Here is a 21,216-nt window from a genome sequence, read left to right on the forward strand (position 1 = left end):
TAGAACAGTTGGTACAGGAGCTAACCAGGCAGAAGGCAATTCTAGATTTAGTGTTATGCAATGAACCAGATTTGATCAGGGACCTCGAGGTAAAGGAACAGAAGGTGCAGGATCGGTTCATTCCAAAAAGAAGGAAAGATCTTAAGGGGAGTGTTATGAGTGCTGAACAGACCTGATAGAAATTGGGTCCAGAGTTATCCCCCACCCCAGGAACTATGCTGCTAATGAGAGATAGAGATGAAGAAGAGGTAAAGGCATCTGCTACAGATAAGAGAGAGAGACGGTTGATTTATGTATTATGGCTCTTCACTAATTATTTACCTTTCACTACAAGGATGTTTCTTTGCTCGTTAACATTCCTGAGGAGAGAGCAGGAGTGGCCTCATTTGATGGACGTGGACATATTGAGTTGATAGATGGCTGATACCCCATCAATAGGGATAAAAGACAGGTCTGTGGAGACGTCCTCAGACACACCAGTGGACACTGAAAGAGTGTTGTGCAGCCATAGGACGGTGGGGGCTTAGAGGACCGAATCAGGAGATCGGTCACAAAGCTCACAGTGTGACGGCAGGGCCGGTGGGGGTTGTGTTGTGTCCACTCATGCCAGAGTGATGAGTCCACCATGGAAGAACGGTCTAGCCGAGAACAGAGGGGTCATAACCGAATGACCACATCATACGATGGAACAAGAAGACAACAGAAGGATTTCCTGCTGCAGCTGCTCAATCTCTTGCTCGCTCTCTCTCTCTCTCCAACAATTGCAACACAACAACTACCTCAGCACGAACTGAACTGAACTTTATATTCTTCTATGACAATACATTTACCCCTAGACTTTGATAGAGCTTGTTTTTTTATTGTTGATTATTATTCTTACACTTCTGTTTTTATTATTGCTAACCTGTTTTATATGTATGTCTGCATTTCTGATACTGTATTACTTAGTTTACTAATAAACACCTTTAGTTACAGTACTACAATGTATCCTTCCATTTCTGCTGGTCTGTTAACCCAGTTACGGGATACATAACAAATTGGAGGTTCGTCTGGGATTTTATTAACAAATTGGGGGGGCCAGTGAATCGGGGTAGAATTCCCTTAATTTGATCTGGTTGTGTCAGATACCAGAGAGGCAGACAGCAGAAGTGAATGTTGATGAGTTTCTGTTAAGTCCGTACCCTGTGGGTTTAAGGCTAAAAAGTCTGAGTTGTGGGATATGGTGGAGACCTTGGAACTCAATGAGGTTAAGAAAGGGATGACGAAGGCTGAGATACAATGTAAGATAGCTGAACATTATGTTGCGAGGCAGATATTCAAGCTGGAGGTGTTAGAACACTTTCCTGTAGGGAAAGGGGAGGTCCAGTTACGTCTAGAAGAGATGAGGCTGGAGAGAATTAAGTTGGAGGTGGAGAAGGCAGAAAAACAGTGACAGTTCGAGAGGGAGAAATGGCAACACGTGGATAGTAGGGCAGACCGTGGGAAAAATTTTAATGTTAGTCGGGAGATTAAGTTGGTACCTCCATTCGAGGAGACGGACATTGATCAGTACTTCTTGCATTTTGAAAAAATGGCCGCGAACCAGAAGTGGCCTAGAGAAAAGTGGGTGGTGTTGTTACAAAGTATACTTAAAGGGAAGGCTCAACGAGCATATGCAGCGTTGTCTGCGGAGGTTCCAGAGGATTATGAGGAAGCAAAACAGGCTACCCTTCGGCCCTATGAGCTGGTACCCGAAGTGTATAGACAAAGTTCAGGGACTTAAGGAAACAGTGGAATCAGACGTTCACAGAGTTTGCATACGAGAAGTGTGTGTACTTTGACCGTTGGTGTGCTGCAGAAGGGGTGGAGGAGGATTCCTACCACCTAAGAGAGTTGATTCTGATCGAAGAATTTAAAGGTTGTGTTTCGGATAATATCCGAACATACCTGAACGAGGAGAAGAAGAATAAGTCATTATCAGAATCTGCCAAGCTAGCAGATGAATACGCCTTAACCCATAAGATAAAGTTTCCCCCAAATAAGAGCTACCAGAGGGGTAATAGGGACGGTAGAGAAAGCCCAGCGGCTAAGTCAGAGAATAAGCTGGGAACTAGTGGAAAAGTCAAGGAGGAGGAAAAGCAGGCTGGCAAGGAGGTTCCCAGCTTTATGTGTTATAATTGTGGGAAAGCTGGCCACATAGCATCTAAGTGCTTTGCTCTGAAGAAGGAGACAGGAAAAGGAAAGATGACAACCACGACTGGTTGCATTGAGCCGGTCAGCAGACCGATGAGGAAGGCAAGGTTAGATAGAGCTCAAGAGGGGCGTGAGAAGTTTATTTCGGAGGGGATGGTATCTGTGAAGGAGGGAGAAACCCCAGTTCCAGTGCGGATCTGGAGAGATACTAGGGCTGGTCAGACATTGATTTTAAGGAAGGTGTTATACTTTGGTGCTGAGACCGAGACTGGGGAGGTAAATGTGCTAAGAGGTATCGGAAAAGGGACTGAGGCCGTACCTTTGCACAGGATGTTTCTGAAATGTGACCTGGTATCTGGACCAGTCAAAATAGGGGTGTGGTCGGAACTACCGATGGACGGTGTGGACGTCCTACTCAGTAATGATCTTGCAGGTGGGGATGTGTATTCAGCAGTGAAGCTGACAAGCAAGCCTGTAAATGCTGAGGACCCGCCCATAAATTCCAAGATTAATCCCGCCTGCGCAGTAACTCGCAGCGTGTCTAGAAAGGCGGCAGAGACAGGAACCAGTTTAAAAGAGTCCGGCATTGATTTAGCTGAGAAGTTTTTACCAGCCTTGTTTCAGAAGGGGTTACCGGATGAGGAGAAAAAGGATAGTGGGGTTAAGGAGAGTAAAGGAGAGGAGATGGATTTACCATTAGTGAGGAAGGAGGTTATGGAGGCACAGAGCCAAGATGGGAAACAGATGGGGCAGCAAGAAGGTCCAGGGTTGGACACTGGTGATTTATGTAGCTTGAAAGAGCTGGTTGTAGTTGAAGAATATAAGTGTGTTCCCAATGATGTAAGGGCAGTCCGAGATGAAAAGGATGCTGCTACCTTGAGGGAGTCTGCTGGGTTAGCAGACGAGGTTGTCTTAAACTGCAAGGTTGAGTTTACTCCGCATGGGAGTTGCCCAGAGAGTAACTGGGAGGATCAGGGGAACTTGGAATTTGAAAAGGGGACTGGTATTGAAAGCCTAGAAGTGGCAGATGTCCCGTTTGCCTGTGTTCAGGTTGTGAAAGTACCTGTGGATGCACAGGGTACTGAACCTAGTGTTGAAGCTCAGGAAAAGTCTGACGGGTCTGACTTGTTTAAAAAGGAATGCAGTCCTTTTGGGTCAGATGGACTTGGTTCAGTGAAGAAAGGGTTAACCTTGGCACCAGTGGAAAGTGAGGATTCTCAGTCACTTGTGTTAAAAGTTAGTGATGAGATGAAAGCTGGTGATGTGAATTTTATTGAAGGAAAAGAGAAAAGTATTGTTCCTAAACTTTTGAATAAAGAAAATTTAAAGTCTGGATTGGTTTTAGAAGTAGTAACCATACTGAAGGGTCAGTGGTCTGGTAACAAGGTGCCTGCGAATCAATTACAGTTTGTTTTGAAATTTAAAGATAAACAACTTGGTGATGTTGTTCAAGTACGTGATTTGGGGAGACAGAACTTGAAGTGTTGTTTTGACCAAGAGGGATCACCTGGAGGTGTTAAACTGGAAACTAATAGAATTAAAGATCCTGAAGATAAAATTAATGACCTGTTTAAAATTAATGAGTGGTGCAGAAGTTCAGCAAATTGGCTTATTTTGAAAAACATTAGTGATAAGCTAGCCCCTGTGAAGGCCTATTCCAAGCTGGTGAGCCAGCTAACCACGTGAGAGTTAAGTGGAAAAGAGGCAAGGCTTGACGAAATGCCACTTTGAATAACAGGATCTGGTTCTGCGGGAATTTGACTTTTTTTTTAGACAAAGCACGTGAAAGATAAGGACAATATCATGGTAGATTGATTGACTGAATGTTAAGTTTAAAAGTAAAATAGAGATTAGTATTTGCACGAACCTCTGTAATGTACTACATTATAATCACACATGTATTGGTTCACACTTTGTAATATACACCTAAGCTAAGAATTAATTCCACGTAGAAAAATAATTACTGGCACTTATCCTGGTGATACACCATTTTGAGGTCTACATTTGTTTGGCACAGAGACCATTAATCATTTATATTGATCACAACCCCTTGGTATTTTTGACTAACATGAAGAATAAAAATAGACGATTATTAAGTTGGAGTCTGTTGTTACAAGAATTTAATAGTAAAATACAACATGTAAAGGGGACTGACAATGTAATTGCTGATTGTTTATCCAGGTGTTAATTTGAGAGTATATCTGTGTTATTCTTGTAGTTAATGACCACTTCTGTATTATATTAGACTTTGTAATGTGCCTTACTAGTTAATTTTCACCCTGGTGAAAATTCCTTGAAGGATGGGGGTGTTATGAGTGCTGAACAGACCTGATAGAAATGGGGTCCAGAGTTAACCCCCCCCCCTTGGGAACTATGCTGCTAATGAGAGAGAGAGAGATGAAGAACAGAGGTAGAGAATCTGCTACAGATAAGAGAGAGAGAGACCGTTGATTCATGTATTATGGCTTCTTCCTGGATTGTTTACCTTTTCACTGCAAGGACATTACTTTGCTCGTTAACATTCCTGAGGAGACAGCAGGAGTGGCCTGATTTGATGGACATGGTCATTTTGAGTTGATGGATGGCTGATAGTCCATCAGTGGGGATAAAAGACAGGTGTGGGGAGACACCCTCAGACACACCAGTGGACACTGAAAGAGTGTTGTGCACCCACAGGAAGGTGGGGGCTTAGAGACCAAATCAGGAGATCGGTCACAAAGCTCACAGTGTGACGGCAGGGCCGGTGGGGGTTGTGTTGTGTCCACTCATGCCAGAGTGACGAGTCCACCATGGAAGAACGGTCTAACTGAGAACGGAGGGGTCATAACCGAATGACCACATCATACGATGGAACAAGAAGACAACAGAAGGATTTCCTGCTGCAGCTGCTCAATCTCTTGCTCGCTCTCTCTCTCTCTCCAACAATTGCAACACAACAACAACTACCTCAGCACGAACTGAACTGAACTTTATATTCTTCTATGACAATTCATTTACCCCTAGACTTCGATAGAGCTTGTTTTTTATTGTTGATTATTATTCCTACACTTCTGTTTTTATTATTGCTAACCTGTTTTATATGTATGTCTGCATTTCTGATACTGTATTACTTAGTTTACTAATAAACACCTTTAGTTACAGTACCACAATGTATCCTTCCATTTCTGCTGGCCTGTTAACCCAGTTACGTAACAGGAGTAAGGGGCGGCCGTGGCTGACAAGGGAAGTAAAGGACGGTATAAAAATAAAAGTGAAGAACTATAACATAGTAACGATGAGCAGGAAGCTGGAGGACTGGGAAGCTTTTAAAGAGCAACAGAAGATAACAAAAAAGGCAATACTCCAAGAAAAAATAACGTATGAAGGTAAACTAGCCAAGAATATTAAGGATAGTAAAAGCTTCTTTAGGTATGTGAAAAGCAAAAAAATAGTTAAGATGAAAATTGGGCCATTGAAGACAGAAACAGGTGAATTTATTATGGGGGACAAGGAAATGGCAGATGAGTTGAACAGGTACTTTGGATCTGTCTTCACTAGAAGACACAAACAATCTCCCAGATGTAATAGTGGCCAAAGGAACTAGGGTAATGGATGAACTGAATGAAATTTACATCAGGCAAGAAACAGTGTGGGATAAACTGTTGGGTCTGAAGGCTGATAAGTCCCCGGGACCTGATGGTCTGCATCCCAGGATACTTAAGGAGGTGGCTCTAGAAATTGTGGATGCATTGGTAATCATTTTCCAATGTTCTATAGATTCAGGATCAGTTCCTGCAGATTAGAGGGTGGCTAATGTTGTCCCACTTTTCAAGAAAGGAGGGAGAGAGAAAACAGGGAATTATAGACTGGTTAGCCTGACGTCAGCAGTGGGTAAGATGCTGGAGTCAATTATAAAAGAGGAAATTACGATGCATTTGGATAACAGTAGAAGGATCAGTCCGAGTCAGCATGGATTTATGAAGGGAAAATCATGCTTGACTAATCTTCTGGAGTTTTTTGAGGATGTAACTATGAAAATGGACAAGGGAGAACCAGTGGATGTAGTGTACCTGAACTTCCAGAAAGCTTTTGATAAAGTCCCACATAGGAGATTAGTGGGCAAAATTAGGGCACATGGTATTGGGGGCAGAGTACTGACATGGATTGAAAATTGGCTGGCTGACAGGAAACGAAGAGTAGCGATTAACGGGTCCCTTTTGGAATGGCAGGCTGTGACCAGTGGGGTACCACAAGGTTCAGTGCTGAGACCACAGCTGTTTACAATATACATTAATGATTTAGATGAAGGGATTTAAAGTAACATTAGCAAATTTGTGGATGACACAAAGCTGGGTGGTAGTGTGAAATGTCAGGAAGATGTTATGAGAATGCAGGTTGACTTGGACAGTCTAGGTGAGTGGGCAGATGTATGGCAGAAGCAGTTTAATGTGGATAAATGAGAGATTATCCACTTTGGTGGCAAGAACAGGAAGGCAGATTACTATCTAAATGGAGTCAAGTTAGGAAAAGGGGAAGTACAACGAGATCTAGATGTTCTTGTACATCAGTCAATGAAAGCAAGCATGCAAATACAGTAGGCAGTGAAGAAAGCTAATGGCATACTGGCCTTTATAACAAGAGGATTTGAGTATAGGAGTAAAAAGGTCCTTCTGCAGCTGTACAGGGCCCTGGTGAGACCGCACCCGGAGTATTGTGTGCAGTTTTGGTCTCCAAATTTGAGGAAGGACATTCTTGCTATTGAGAGAGTGCAGCGTAGGTTCACAAGGTTAATTCCCGGAATGGCGGGACTGTCATATGTTGAAAGATTGGAGCGACTGGACTTGTATACACTGGAATTTAGAAGGATGAGAGGGGATCTGATTGAAACATATAAGATTATTAAGGGATTGGACACACTGGAGGCAGGAAGCATGTTCCCGCTGATGGGTGAGTCCAGAACTAGAGGCCACAGTTTCAGAATAAGGGGTAGGTCATTTAGAACAGAGATGCGGAAAAACTTTTTCACCCATTGAGTGGTGAATATGTGGAATGCTCTGCCCCAGAAGGCAGTGGAGGCCAAGTCTCTGGATGCTTTCAAGAGAGAGTAAGATAGAACTCTTATAACTAGCGGGGTCAAGGGATATGGGGAGAGGGCAGGAATGGGGTACTGATTGTGTATGATCAGCCATGATCACAGTGAATGGTTCTGCTGGCTAGAAGGGCCGAGTGGCCTACTCCTGCTCCTACTGTTTATTGTTTATTGTACAAACCGGGTACTCCCTGTCCCAGGTCAGTGTAAACCAGGTACTCCCTGTCCCGGGTCAGTGTAAAGTGGGTACTGTATGTCCCGGGTCAGTGTAAAGTGGGTACTGTATGTCCCGGGTCAGTGTTATCCGGGTAGTCCCTGTCCCGGGACAGTGTAAACCAGGTACTCTCTATCCCGAATAAGTGTAAACCGGGCACTCCCTGTCCCGGGTCAGTGTAAACCGGGTACTCTCTGTCCCGGGTCAGTGTAAACCGGGTACTCTCTGTCCCGGGTCAGTGTAAACCAGGCACTCCCTGTCCCGGGTCAGTGTAAACCGGGTACTCCCTGTCCCGGGACAGTGTAAAGCGGGTAATCCCTGTCACCGGGACAGTGTAAACCGGGTACTCCCTGTCCCGGGTCAGTGTAAACCGGGTACTCTCTGTCCTGGGTCAGTGTAAACCGGGTACTCCCTGTCCCCGGTTAGTGTAAACCGGGTACTCCCTGTCCCGGGACAGTGTAAACCGGGTACTCCCTGTCCCAGGTCAGTGTAAACCGGGTAATCCCTGTCCCGGGTCAGTGTAAACCGGGTACTCCCTGTCCCGGGACAGTGTAAACCGGGTACTCCCTGTCCCGGGTCAGTGTAAACCGGGTAATCCCTGTCCCGGGACAGTGTAAACCGGGTACTCCCTGTCCCGGGTCAGTGTAAACCGGGTACTCCCTGTCCCGGGACAGTGTAAAGCGGGTACTGTATGTTCCGGGTCAATGTAAACCAATTCTCTCTTTCCCGAGTCAATGTTAACCTGTTGTATCCTTCTCCCTTCCAATGTATTATAGAACCGTGAGCGAATTGTTTGGACGCCTTACACAAATGTGAACACATTGTCCCGCTGTGTGCCACCCTCACAGTGCGTGTCGACACCTTCACCAGTCCGTGCTGAGCCCAGGCCAGCTGACCCGGGAATCCTGGGGTCCCGGCCCCTGGCCAAGGGGAGTGTTCGCTCCGTGTGATCTCAGCCTGCAATTTTCATTCAATCCCTCACCCGCCGCACCTGCTGCCATCAACGCAAACTCACCCTGCACAAAGCTGCCGAAGAATGGGTTAGACAGTCTTTCTTATCCCGGGGAGCAGTGTCAGTCGCTTCTCTCCTTCGGGAGGGTCCGTTGTGAGGCAATTGCTTATTCAGGCGTCACAGCTTGTGGGCAGCGGGGAATGATTCTATTATTCCCACGTACTGGAAATCCCTGATCACTCCCCCCTCCCCAGTTTTGGCCAGAGGTTCGCTAACCTCAGCTGTTTGGTGACATGTGACTCCGCTCCCCGTCCTCCCCTCTCTCTCCGCTTGTCAGAACAAATGACATCAAATCAACCCATTTTTCCCGTAAACAGTGCAGGCAGGGTTCACTGAGACCGTGGAGTGCAACATCGGCTGAGAGACTACTGACAGTATGAAAAGGCCAATTGTTCTCCTGAATACCGCCACCCAGCAGTACAGCAGTGATCTACGCCAGTTCACACAGAGTGCTCCGTGGGAGGCTTGGCTGCAGAGCACGTCAACAAAAGCTGTAACTGAAGAGCTGGATTACAGGCAGGCTGCGCTCTGCCATCCCTCATGGTCGGGACCAGCCAGCCTCCCCCGTTCAGCGTCGGTATCCTTCCCCAGCAACTGGAGCCGCGACGACTCGCATCGAAAGTGGCCCTCTCCCCAAACAACCCAGCCCTGCCCCCGCCCGCTCACACTGTGTCTCATGTGCTTCTCTCCCTCCCTCACTAATCCAAAAGCAAGCTGTCCTCATTACTTTCACGTTCACTTTCTCTCTGTTGGTCTCACACGCAGCAGTGTCTCAGCAGTCAGCTGTACTGTACATCTTGGGCTGTGGTTGTGAGCTCTCAGCTCTGCCCGTACACACTGGGACCCACATACATATACAGACATCAGTCTGTATGTACACAGTCTTGTACACATGAAGGCCTGTCGGTATGTAATGTTTTTCTTCCGCTCTGTCTGCGTGCGTACTGGTAGTACACACTGTGCTTGACGTACATTGTACACCGGGTTCCCAGTTGAGCAGATAAACAACTGAGATTGGGAACGGAGTAAACAATGCGACTCGCAAGTACCTGTCCAGTGGGTTTACCAGCCTTGCCCCTACACAGGGTCAACGTACGGACTTGACACTCACAAGAGATACTGCAGATGCTGGTCAGACGGCATCCATGGAAGGGAACAAACGTTCTAGGCCGAGACCCTTCATCGGGACTGGAGAGGAAGGGGGCAGAAGGAGTTGGGGGTGGGGAAGGAGAGGAGCACAAGCTCGCAGGTGACAGGCGAAGAGGGCACGAAGGGCAATGATGAGATGCCAGCTGTGCTTCCCACCCTCTGACTTAGTCAGGCTTCTGCCCCCTTCCGTTTCAGGTCTGACAAAGGGTCTCTGACTGAAATGTCTATCCATCTCCCTCTGCCTGATCTGCTGAGTTCCTCCATCTGTTGTTTGTGTTGACACTGTCAATGATGCCCACCTACACTGACCCTTTGATAGTGATGGAGAGAAGTGTTGGGCTGCCTTGTCTGATGCTGACCTTCACTGAGAATGGCTTTGTGTAGACTTGTGGTTAATATGGTGCAGTTGGGGAGCAGCAGTAGACTAATGGCACCCGTACAGTGCCAGCTGTCTGTATGCCCTGCAGCTACCTGTCCAATCTCACCTCAAATCATACATGTTGCCTGCATAAGCCCTGCATCTATTGTGTATGCTGATGGTCTCTGCTGCTGTAGCCAATCCACTTCAAGATTCGGCATGTTGTTCAGAGATGCTCTTCGGCACACCAATGTTGAAATGCATGGTTATTTGAGTTACTCTCACCTTTCTGGCAGCTTTAACCAGTCTGACCATCCTTGTGGAATCATAGAAAAGCACAGCATAGAAACAGTTCCCTTGGTCTATCTAGTCCAGGCCAAACCATTTCGATACCCATTTTCTTTGGCCTGCAGCAGGACTATAGCCCTCTATAACCCTCCCATCCATGTATCCATCCAGACCTCTCCCAAACATTGAAAATGAGTTCACATGCACCACTTGCACTGGCAGCCCATTCCACACCCTCACAACCCTTTGAGTGAAGAAGTTTCCACTTATGTTCCCCTTAGACTTTTCATCTTTCACCCTTAACCCATGACCTGAGTTATAACCTCGCCCAACCCGCTTGCATTTACCCATCTATACCCTTCAGAATTTTGCATATCATCAATTTAGGGTGAAGGTGAAATATTTATGGGGAATCTGAGAGCAATGTGAATGTAGAACTTGCTGTTGTGGAAATGGTAGAAGCAGGTTCAGTTGTAACACACGAGAAAATTGGACAGGTACATGGGTGGGAAGGGTATGAAGGGTCTACCATAGGTGTTTTAACATTACAGCTTTACTGTTGTAAGGTCCAAGTTCACCAAAGCAGGGATAAAATTCTACACTTGCTGACGCACAGTTTGCTCATTTAAAAGAGTATGGTTCTAACATTGAAAAATAGAGTTCTCTATTGATGGGATAGGTCCTACCATTGCTGAGGTACATTTCTAGGCATGCTGACCACCAGTTTTCTACTGCAAGGGTCCAACAGTATGATTGCCTCAGCATATTTCTACCATCTCTGAGGGACTCCTCTCTCACTGTGAGGTACTGTTCAACAATTGCTGAAGTGCAGTTTGGAGTTCCTCCAGATCTGAGGGCAACTTGCTTCTCCCCCAGTTCTGCAGGTTTTGAAGTGACTGAAGGGTGACAGATTCTGTCACAGGTGGGAGAGGTGTTGTTTAATAGGGAGGTGGATGGAAGGGTGGTCTTTCTGCTGTCCTTCAACATGCAGACTCAATGCTCAAGGTCCTTTCCCAAATGTGTGTCTCACCACCCCCCCCCCCCACTCCAATTTCAGTGGCGTAGACCAGGGATTTCCCAGAAACAATGAAGATGTTATGTTATGTTTTCAAGGATGCTTGAAGCAATATCCCTGTCTTCTTGAAAATGGCTTGTCATAATGGAGCTTGGAATAGTGCCTGTTCCTGGAGTATGGCATCAGGTACAAGGACAAGGAGACCCCTCCACTGGAGCTGGCTCAGGTGCACCTGCACACCTCAAGGATGCATGTTTAGTCTACTGCCCTACTCCCTCTACACCTGTGACTGTGTGGCTAGCCACAGTGCAAACACCACCTACGAATTCACCAAAGACACAACTGTTGTTGGCAGAACCTCAGATGGTGAAGAGGAAGCGTACAGAAGTGAGATCGTTGAGATTGCTGCAACAACCTTACACTCAACGATGGGAAGACGCCCTTTTAAAATAAAGATGGGAAGGAATTTCTTTAGATGGAGGGTGGTGAATCTGTGAATTCATTGCCACAAACAGCTGTAGAGGCCAAGTCATTGGGTGTATTTAAAGTGGAGTTTGCAGAATAGATCACTGGTATTGATCTACCTGATGTACATCTATGCTGATGCTGGTTTCGTTTAAAGTAAAACCAGAAAGTGCTGGAAATACTCAGCAGTCAGGACACATCTGTGGGAAGAAAAATAGAGTTATTGCTTCAGACCAAAGCTCCTTTGTCACAAGTTTGACTGTTGCTGGGCTACAGTTCTTCAGTTGCTCAGAATCTGTGCAATTCCACTGTTACTGCTGTACAGTCCTACCAGAATTCCAACTGTTACTGGGTTACTGATTTACCTTTCATTCAGAATCGGAATCAAGTTTATTATCACTTATACAACATGGAGTTTGTTGCTTTGCAGCATCAATACAATTCAGAAGTATAAAAATTACTATAAATTACAAAATAAATAGTGTAAAAGAGAAATAACGAGATAGTGTCGATGAGTGCACAGACTGTTTAGAATTCTGATGGTGGAGGGAAGAAGCTGTACCGGAATGGGTCTTCAGGCTCCTGTACCTCCTCTAAACATTTTGATATGATAGGAGGGCACATTTTCATTGCTGCTCTGATACAGCTGAGCAACCGTTTCAAAGCTGCAGAGATCCTTTAATTATTAACAGGAGTAAGTCCGCAGATACTAGAAATGCAGTCCTGAAGAAGGGTCTCGGCCTGAAATGTCAGCTGTTTATTCATTTCCATAGATGCTGCCTGACCTGTTGATTTCCTCCAGCATTTTGCGTGTGTTGATCTGGTGCAATTGCTGTTCAGAGAGAGAGATATGCATGACTAGATAAGAGTTCCAGCACTGCTGGAGTACAGCTCTTCCACTTTCAATTGTGCAGTTTAATTGCCATTCTGAAAATTTCCCCATTCTTGGGCTTACCGTTTGGTTTGGAAGTATTATAATCCTTTAACAAAACATAAAAATGGGAGCAGAATAGTCTGCCTGGCCCGTCAGACTTTCTCCATTATTGAACGTGATCATGGTTGCTGTTCAGTTCAGCACCCAGTTCCTTCCATCTCCTTGCCTTGATCCCTTCAAATATAACAACATGGCCACTGCTGCCTTCTGTGATAGAGAAGACAACAGTTTCATCACCTTCAGTGGCGCAGAGAATAGACCACTATCTCACAGCTCCAGCAACCCAGCTTCAACTGTGAGATGTATCAGTATTACAGTGGAGTAAAGGGAATTACTGCTGCATAAGAGAGGAGTTGGTCAAAGTTGACTGGAAGGGGACACTAGAATGGGGCTCCTCCGGGTGCTCCAATACCTCCCACAGCAGGCTCTGTATGTTAACTGGCTGATGCAAGAGACCACAGATGCTGGAATCTGGAGCTACAAACAATCTGCTGGGAGAACTCAGTGGGTTGAGCAGCATCTGTGGGAGAGAAGGAACTGCTGACATTTTGAGTCAAAATCTCACATTTGGACTGAGAGTTGGGGGGTGGTGAGATGGTCAGTATAAGGAGGAGAAGGGGAGTAGCGAGTATGGATTCCCAGGTGACTAGTGGACTGAGCGGTGTGAGATAGCATACGGGTAGGGCCAGGTAAGGAGGTGGGCAAAGCTGGTGCTGGCAAATGATAGATGGAGGCAAACAAAGAGAGAGAAAGGGGGAAGGGGAAAAACAGATGGAACAAGATGGAGGGATGGACAATGTGAAGATGGGAGAGCAGAGGGAACACAAAGTGCTACCAGAGCTGGATTCTAATAAGTAAAGGAGGTGAAAATGTGAACTATAAGGGGAGAGATGAACAGCATATGGAACCAGATTAGGGGTTGGAGGGAACCTTGTGTAGTGGGTGGACAGAAGACAGATGGGGATGGGGGTGAAAATGGGTGAAAGAAGGCTGGGGGGGGGGGGGCTTGTTTGTGTGAATTTGCTGCTGTAGATTGTCCCTAGGACAGCGATGGAATTTGAGACTGGGAGGAATTGTTGAAATTATGGAGAGAATAAGACAGGATTAGTGTAAGCAGATGCGTAATGGTCAGCACTGAGTCAGTGGGTCAAGAAACACACTCAAAAGCTGGAGGATCTCAGCAGGTCAGGCAGCATCAATAATTTGCAGTCGACATTGAAGGGCCTCGGCCCAAAACTCTTCATTCCATCCATAGATGTGGCCTGACGCACAGTAGTTCAAAGTTCAAAGTACATATATTATTGGAGTATGTATACCATTCGTCTTCTTACAGGCAACCACAAAACAAAGAAACACAACAGAATCCATGAAAATCACCTCAAGACTAAGACCAGCAAACACCCAAAGTGAGAAAAAAAAGTAAATTGTGCAAACGATTAACAAAGTAAACAAATAACACACAGAACATTAACCAAGAGTCCCTGAAAATGAGTCCACAGCCACAGAACCAGTTCAGTGCTGAGGTGAGTAAAGCTGGTCCAGGAGATGATGGCAGCAGGCCACAGCTGCAGACAGTTCAGCACTGAGGTGAGTAAACCTCGCGGGGTAATGAGATAAAAACCTGTTTGCCCTTCACCTTGACGCCTTGATAAAATCGTACAAATGGTACAAAGAAGTAAATAAAAATGTATGTGAACTGTGGAGTCCACAGCTGTGGAGCCCGTTCAGCGCTCAGGACAGTCCAGGAGCCCGATGACTGCAGGGCAATAACTGTTCCTAAACTGGTGGTGTGGGACCAAGACTCCTGCACTTCCTGCCCAGCGGTAGTAGTGAGAAGAGAGGGAGCTCTGGTGAATGCAGGCAGACATCACTGAACACCTGCTCATTTTCCACTCTTATCCTTTAAAATTGCTTGCCACTTTAATTGGGGCAGAGTAATGGAGCCCACCCTGGGTTCTTCTTCCACCATCAGCGCGGAGTAATGGAGCTGCCCATGAGTTCTTCTTTGGCCATCAGCGTGGAGTAATAGAGCCACCATGGGTTTTCATCCACCATCAGTGCAGAGTAATGGATCAACCACGGGCTTTTCTTCCGCCATCAGGCCTCAACACAGCATCCACCACTAGCGATAGCTACCCTGACCAGACCTGCACTCTCGAGTCGAGTTCACCGAATCTCCCAGGAGATGCAAAAGCACCAGATTATTTAGTTGGTTCTAATGAACATCCTTAAAAGGAAAATTACAGGCTAGTGACTGAAGCAATCACAGCTTAGAAGAAGAAATACATCTGTTAGAGTATCTAGTAGTCTTGTGAGCTGTCTGCGGAATGGCACTGTTGGTCGCTGGTGCCATCTTGCCGACTTCATGAGTTCCCCCACCAGTTTACGTGTGTTGCTCAGGATTTCCAGCATTTGCAGGATCGCTCGTGCTGATGGGGGCCAAGAGGTCCGCTTCCACACTTTGAAACTCTAGTTGCACCTTTGCAAGGTTACTGTCCCACGATTGCTTGGGTTCCTGTGTCACTGGGGTGGAAACTTTTATTTTGAAAATTACCATCACTTGGGATTAGGTTCTACATTTACCGTGGAAGGTTCTAACTGTTGGCAGGTTGTCCTTCCCCCCAATTGGAGTATAGTTCTACTGAGGCTGAGATATTTTCCCACATTATTATAGTCAATACCAGTCCTCTGTTACTTCGGTAATTCCATCAGTCAGAAGATACAAAAGCTTGTACCACCAGGCTCAAGGACAGCTTATCAGACCTCTTGCCCAATAAGATAAACTCATGATCTCACAATCTACCTCATTATTATGTTGCAATTTGTTGTTTACCTGCACTAATTTCTCTGTAGCTGTTATACTTTATTCTGCATTATTACTGTTTTAGCTTGATCTACCTCAATACACTGAGTAAAGATCTGATTTGTAGGAACAGCATACTAAACAAGCTTTTCAGTGAATCTTGGTTTGTTGTTCAGTCATTAAGTTGAGTCTGACTTTGTGATCTCATGGACCATAGGGTTTTCATGCCAAGATACAGAAGTAGATTGCTAGGTGTTGGCCAGAAAGAATGACAATCTACATATCAGTGAATTCAGATGAATCAAGGACAGTGGAAGCAGACAGACTAATTGTCTTTGTTCTTGCTGTGTGCTTGGGGATGGAGGCTGCCATTTTGTGAAGACACTCTATTCTCCATTTTCTGAGCTTGACGAGCTGGGCTTGATCAATGTATTAAAGAAGACACAATGATTCTTCAGGTAATCTGCTGGACTGGAGATAATTTCCAAATAGGCAGTTATTTGTGAAATGTTCTTTGGTTGGCTATAACATGCAAGTTTGTGAACATTAGGGTTGATGCCTACCTGAAGTGATTCAAGCTCATTGCTGATTGAGAACAGAAAACCATAAATTATCGACTGTCACTTGGTGGGGAGAGGGCAATAAGTGGATGCTGGCTTGGAGCAGAGCCAGTAACAAGATGTTAAAGGACAGACACATGGCCTGTGGCCAATGACACTGGAATGCAATATTTGAGTTGATAAGGGTATAAGATGGATATAAAAGTGGATGCTTTGTGTGTGCTGGTAGTGGTAACTTCGAAGAATAACCATTGCAGATACAAGCGTGAGTAACCCTGCGAGAAACACGTGGTGAGTGAATTGGGACAACAAGAAATGCCTGGCCAACTCCCTTGCCCGGGTAATACCTTTGCTATTCTTTGACTATTCAGGAGAGTCAGGGGTACCTAGCGAGTGTACACACAAGGTGTTTAGTGTAGGAATTCACGTATTTGTTTGTTTAAACAATAAAGGTACTTGTCAGTAAATACAGATCTCTCTGTGCCTCACTAATCATTGTTATAAGCAGTATTTTTTTACAATACAGGCCTTTCTTCCATGCAGATATTGCTGCTGCCCAGGTTGGGACTGGGCTGGGTTTGAACTCAGGACCATCTGTCTTGAAGTCCAGTGCTGATGCCACTACACCACCAGCTGGAACATTTGACATAAACCAAAACAAATCAATTCCATCATTATGATGAACAGTTCTATTACTGCTGCAATTTGATTCAATATTGGATCAAATTGCATAGAACTATCAACATTGCCAATTCCTTCCTTAAGTTGGGTACTGACAAGTTGTTTTCCATTTGCTGGAGTCCATTTCTACAGTTTTGGTGTTTTGATGTAAGTTCCACTACAGCTAGGGTACAGCTGTGCTCCAGGGAGACAGTACTACCACTGCTGGGCAACATTTCTATGCTCGATCTCTAATTCAGGAGCTGGTGCACGGCAAGGAAGGGGAGTGAAGGGTGGGTGAATCTGCTGAGACACTCCGATATGCCAGCTCTACAGCATTACCAGAGAAAGAGAAGCTTATCCTGCAGTTGCATTCCTGTCAGTAACAAACAGCTACTGAAGACAACTAAATTCACTCGTGCTGGGACTAAATTAACTGGAATAACAGGATGAGGGGGAAGGAAGAGCTAAAAAAACAAACTGATCTAGCGGATCAGTTCACAGGAACATCTGAGTTGAGACCTTTCATCTGGGAGGGAAGCAGCAGCTTTCTACAGTCTCAAGCAGGAGTACACCTCCTCACCTTTCACACGGCAGGTTCCTTTCCACACATCCTGCTCCACATTGTTCACATACTCCAGGTCAGTGAAAGTGTGTACTACCAGGCTCAAGGACAACTTCTACCCTACTGTTCTCAGACTTTTAAATGAACCTCTCGTACAATAAGGTGGATGCTTGACCTCACGCTCTACCTTGTTCTGATCTTGCACTTTGTTTACCTGCTCTGCACTTTTTTAGTAGCCTTTATACTTTATACTGCATTATTATTGTATATTGTTTTTGTTATTATTATTATTTTACCTTATTGTTTTTACCTCAGTGCATTGTGATTGTTTTACCTTGTTCTATCTCAATGCACTGTGTAATGATCCGACCTGTATGAACAGTTTGGAAGACAAGCTTTTCACTACTTGGTACACGAGACAATAAAAAACCAATACCAAATCCCATACCCATATCTGGACAAGTGTCCCAATTTTTGCTGACAGACTTCCAAGGTTGTGGAAGAGAATCAAGAGGATTGCATTAAAAACAAGGAAATGGGATTCAGCTTGGATCTGCTGTATGAAGTTCCTTCTCTTGACATGTCACCTCTCGCCCACCCCATTCCCACCATCATCTGTCTAGATCCTTATCCTTTCCCACAGTAATACAGATTCAGATTTATTTATCACATTGAAACTTACAGTGAAATGTGTTGTTTGCATTAACAGCCAACACAACCTAAGGATGTGCTGGGGACAGCCCACAACTGTCCCCACATGTTCTACTGCCAACATAACATACCCACAATATTTGATAGAACAACAGCAATAAAACAACAGCAAAACAAGCCCCTTTATTCACTCCCATCCACCCACCTACCCACCCACTCACACATATAGTTACTCCTCTAATCCCAGAACAGGCTACCTCCGGCATTCAGCCTCCAACCGTGGTCTGATTGAATGAGTAAATGATCAGGTGCCTAGAACATCGTAACCCATTTCTGAAGTGTACATCTGTCTCTGGTTCAGAAGGTTCAGAAGATCATTGAAGGCATTTGGTCAAGATGAGGCTCTGTCTGAGCTCTCAGGTGTGGAAGTTCTATATATCAGAAGTCCAGGGGAGTTATTCTGGAAATCCACATAATATTTATCATTCAATCAGTGTTTAAAAGAAAGTAATGATCAAAACACTACTGCTCGTGGGAAGAACGTTGGCTATAAAATTGTTTCAGGAAGTCCCAAAGGGATGTAGGGGATGCTACAGTAATGTAAGACTCTATTTTTGTTTATCCACGAGGAAAATTCTCCTTACCTCTTCCTGTGACTTTCAGCTGGTGATCTTGAACTGATGTGCACTCCTGCCAGGAGGACTACTTGACTATGTGGAATACTGTTTGCAAGGGATGAAATAGCCATTGAAGAGTGACATAGTTACTTGCTCTCAATGCTCCGGCCACACCCTGCCTCTTCTAGTTGAGCTGCGTTCAACTCAGGTTGTGATTAATGGCCAAGAGCACTGATTTGTGGTTTTATTTAAAGCAAAAAATCCAGCCCAGTTTTTAAAATGACCTATATATTGGCACTGTCAGTTCTATATATGTATAATTGTAGTTCTCAATCAGCCTTTAGATCTTCCCACGCTGTTCACCTCCTGTGCAAAGTTGCCCTCAGGATACTTAATCTCACTGCTTCCACTCAACTTAATTGAATTCTCTGCTTCCAATTTATTTAATGATTGCGCTTTGGCTTTGGAGTAAGGGTCAGGATCAGTTTTGATCAGTTCTGGGATCTGTGATTTGTTGCCAGTACTTACTACTTAATTATCCTGGAGAAGGTAGTGGTGAGATACCTTCCTGAATTTCTGCAATCATAAGAGCATAAGGCATGGGAGCAGTCCCACAGACACAGACCCAACCCCGGCGGAACATTATTAGTCACTGGCAGCCAACCAGAAAAGATCCCCTTTATTCCTAATCCTTGCTTCCTGCCAGTTAGCCAATCTTCTATCCATGCAAGGATCTTTCCTGTAATACCAGGGCTCTTAACTTGTTTAGCTCATGTGCGGCAAAGACCCTTTGAAAATCCAAGTAAATAACATCCATTTTGTCTGTCCTGCCTGTTATTTCCGTAAAGAATTCCAACAAGGTGAAGGTCCTCCCACAGTGCTATTGGGGAGAGAGCTGCAGAATCTAAATTGAGATTCAGAGTGAACCGTCCCAAGGCAAAGGCCTTCCTCCAAAAGAGCAAGCAATTTGCTGGAGGAACTCAGCAAGTCAAGCAGTCTCTGTGGGAGAAGAGGAATTGTCGATGTTTCAGGTTGAAACAATTGAGCTACTCCAGAGAATTGTTTGTTTCATGAGATTCCAGCATCCATAGTCATCTCTGTCTCCATTCTTCCACTAAAATTGTTTATGGGAGAATGCAGCTTATTTCCCAGTTCCTATCAGAACCCAATTCGAATAATTATTTGTCTACTCCTTCACTCAAAGCAGATAATCCCACACTCCACACATTACAATCTACCTGCCAGACTTTTGCCTGCTTACTTAGCTCCTTAATACCCCTTAACAAACCGTCTATCCTCCTCACAATGTGTTCGCCTATCCATCTTTGTAGTGCCAGTAAACTGGATACATTGCAATTACATTTCATCTCTGTCCAAATCACTAACATAGAACCCATCTGAGTGCTCCACTAGTTCCAGTATGCTAACTTAAAAATGGCCTGTTTCCCCTCTTTCCTTTTTCAGTCTGTAACTAGTCCCCCATCTATGCTACTAAGTTACCACAAACCTCATAAGACTTTGCCTAATGCAGTTTTATTGGTTTCTTATCAAATGCTACTTGGAATTACATCAATGGGCTCCTATTTATCAGTCCATTAGTATTTTTCTTGAAGAGCTGTTCTAAATGATAGTCCCTGACAGAAGCTGCACAGAAGGATCTACAAGCCTTTGTCTATTAAAGACACAAATTAGTATGCTGGTTGAGCGAGCTATCAGGAAGGCAAATGAAACCTGGGCTTTATTTGAGAGGAGGCAGGATGGTCTTGTTCACAGCTGTACAGGGCAGAGAAGGGACCTTCCATCACACTTGCATTTCTCAGCAGCGCACTGGAGTGTCAGCCTGGAGTAGCATTTAAACTTCGGAGTGCAGCATGAGCCCAGCGCTCGGTTATGCTGAGGCATGAGCTGCAGGTATGGCAGTGAAGATGCCAAACTGTCTCTCACAAAAGGAGAACCACAAATAGCTCAGACAAATAATGTTAAAGGGAACGAGCTGTTCCATTGGTAATACACACTGATAGGCCCCCTTTTATACTCTGCACTCACCAGCCAATGGAATTCCTGGTGATGCCTGGAGTTTGATTGTCTTCGGTGATTAAAGGATTTCCAGGAATGTCGCGGTCAGGAGTTCCACGCTGAGGAAGCTGTCAGTTTCTTGCCCCACTTGCAGTTATGTTTTGAAAATGGAGAAACAGCATAAGAAGGTGGAGCTCATCCGGGAATGTGAGAACGTCTCCTCATTCCTGTGGTTTCTGTGGCTGGCCTCTGTAGGCAGTGATGCACAAATGCAAACCCACTCAATCCAGAGGACAGGAATGAGTATAAAAACAGTATAGTTTTGCTAGGAGGGCTATTTTTTGGATGGGGTGTCAGCTGAAGTGTGGAAGATCAGCAAGCAAGGACAAAGAGCAGGTGATCACGGTGAAGATGAAGGGAATCAGAATCAGATTTATTATCACTGATAGACAGCATGTCATTCAATTTGTTGTTTCCAGTAGCTCTGCATGGCAATACATCAAGAATTACATTAAGTCACAATGAAAATAAACAAATAGTGCAGAAGAGGAATGGCAAGGTAGTGTTCATGGGTTCATGGACCGTTCATAAACCTGATGGTGGAGGGGATGAAGCTGTTCCTCAAATGTTGTGTGTGCCCTCAGGCTCCTTTGCCTCTTCCCTGGTGGT

General features: G+C 45.0%; 1 protein-coding gene across 3 annotated transcripts in view; it reads right to left on the reverse strand.

The window, feature by feature from the left end:
• pltp (phospholipid transfer protein) overlaps window positions 1–20,710 on the reverse strand; it is a 122,429-nt gene extending 101,719 nt beyond the window's left edge. The window contains exons 1-2 of one of the 3 annotated variants that reach the window (XM_059980406.1): window positions 20,578–20,710; window positions 18,559–18,636 (exon numbers count right to left, since the gene is read on the reverse strand). The gene's annotated coding sequence lies outside the window, so the exon portion shown is untranslated. Of the gene's footprint in view, window positions 1–8,469; window positions 8,750–18,558; window positions 18,637–20,577 lie in introns of those variants that run through there. The other 2 variants (XM_059980405.1, XM_059980404.1) reach the window with 2 other exon arrangements.
• Window positions 20,711–21,216: the final 506 nt, after the last annotated feature.

Source organism: Hypanus sabinus, chromosome 9 (genome assembly GCF_030144855.1).
Source record: "Hypanus sabinus isolate sHypSab1 chromosome 9, sHypSab1.hap1, whole genome shotgun sequence".
NCBI classification, from domain to species: Eukaryota; Metazoa; Chordata; class Chondrichthyes; order Myliobatiformes; family Dasyatidae; genus Hypanus; species Hypanus sabinus.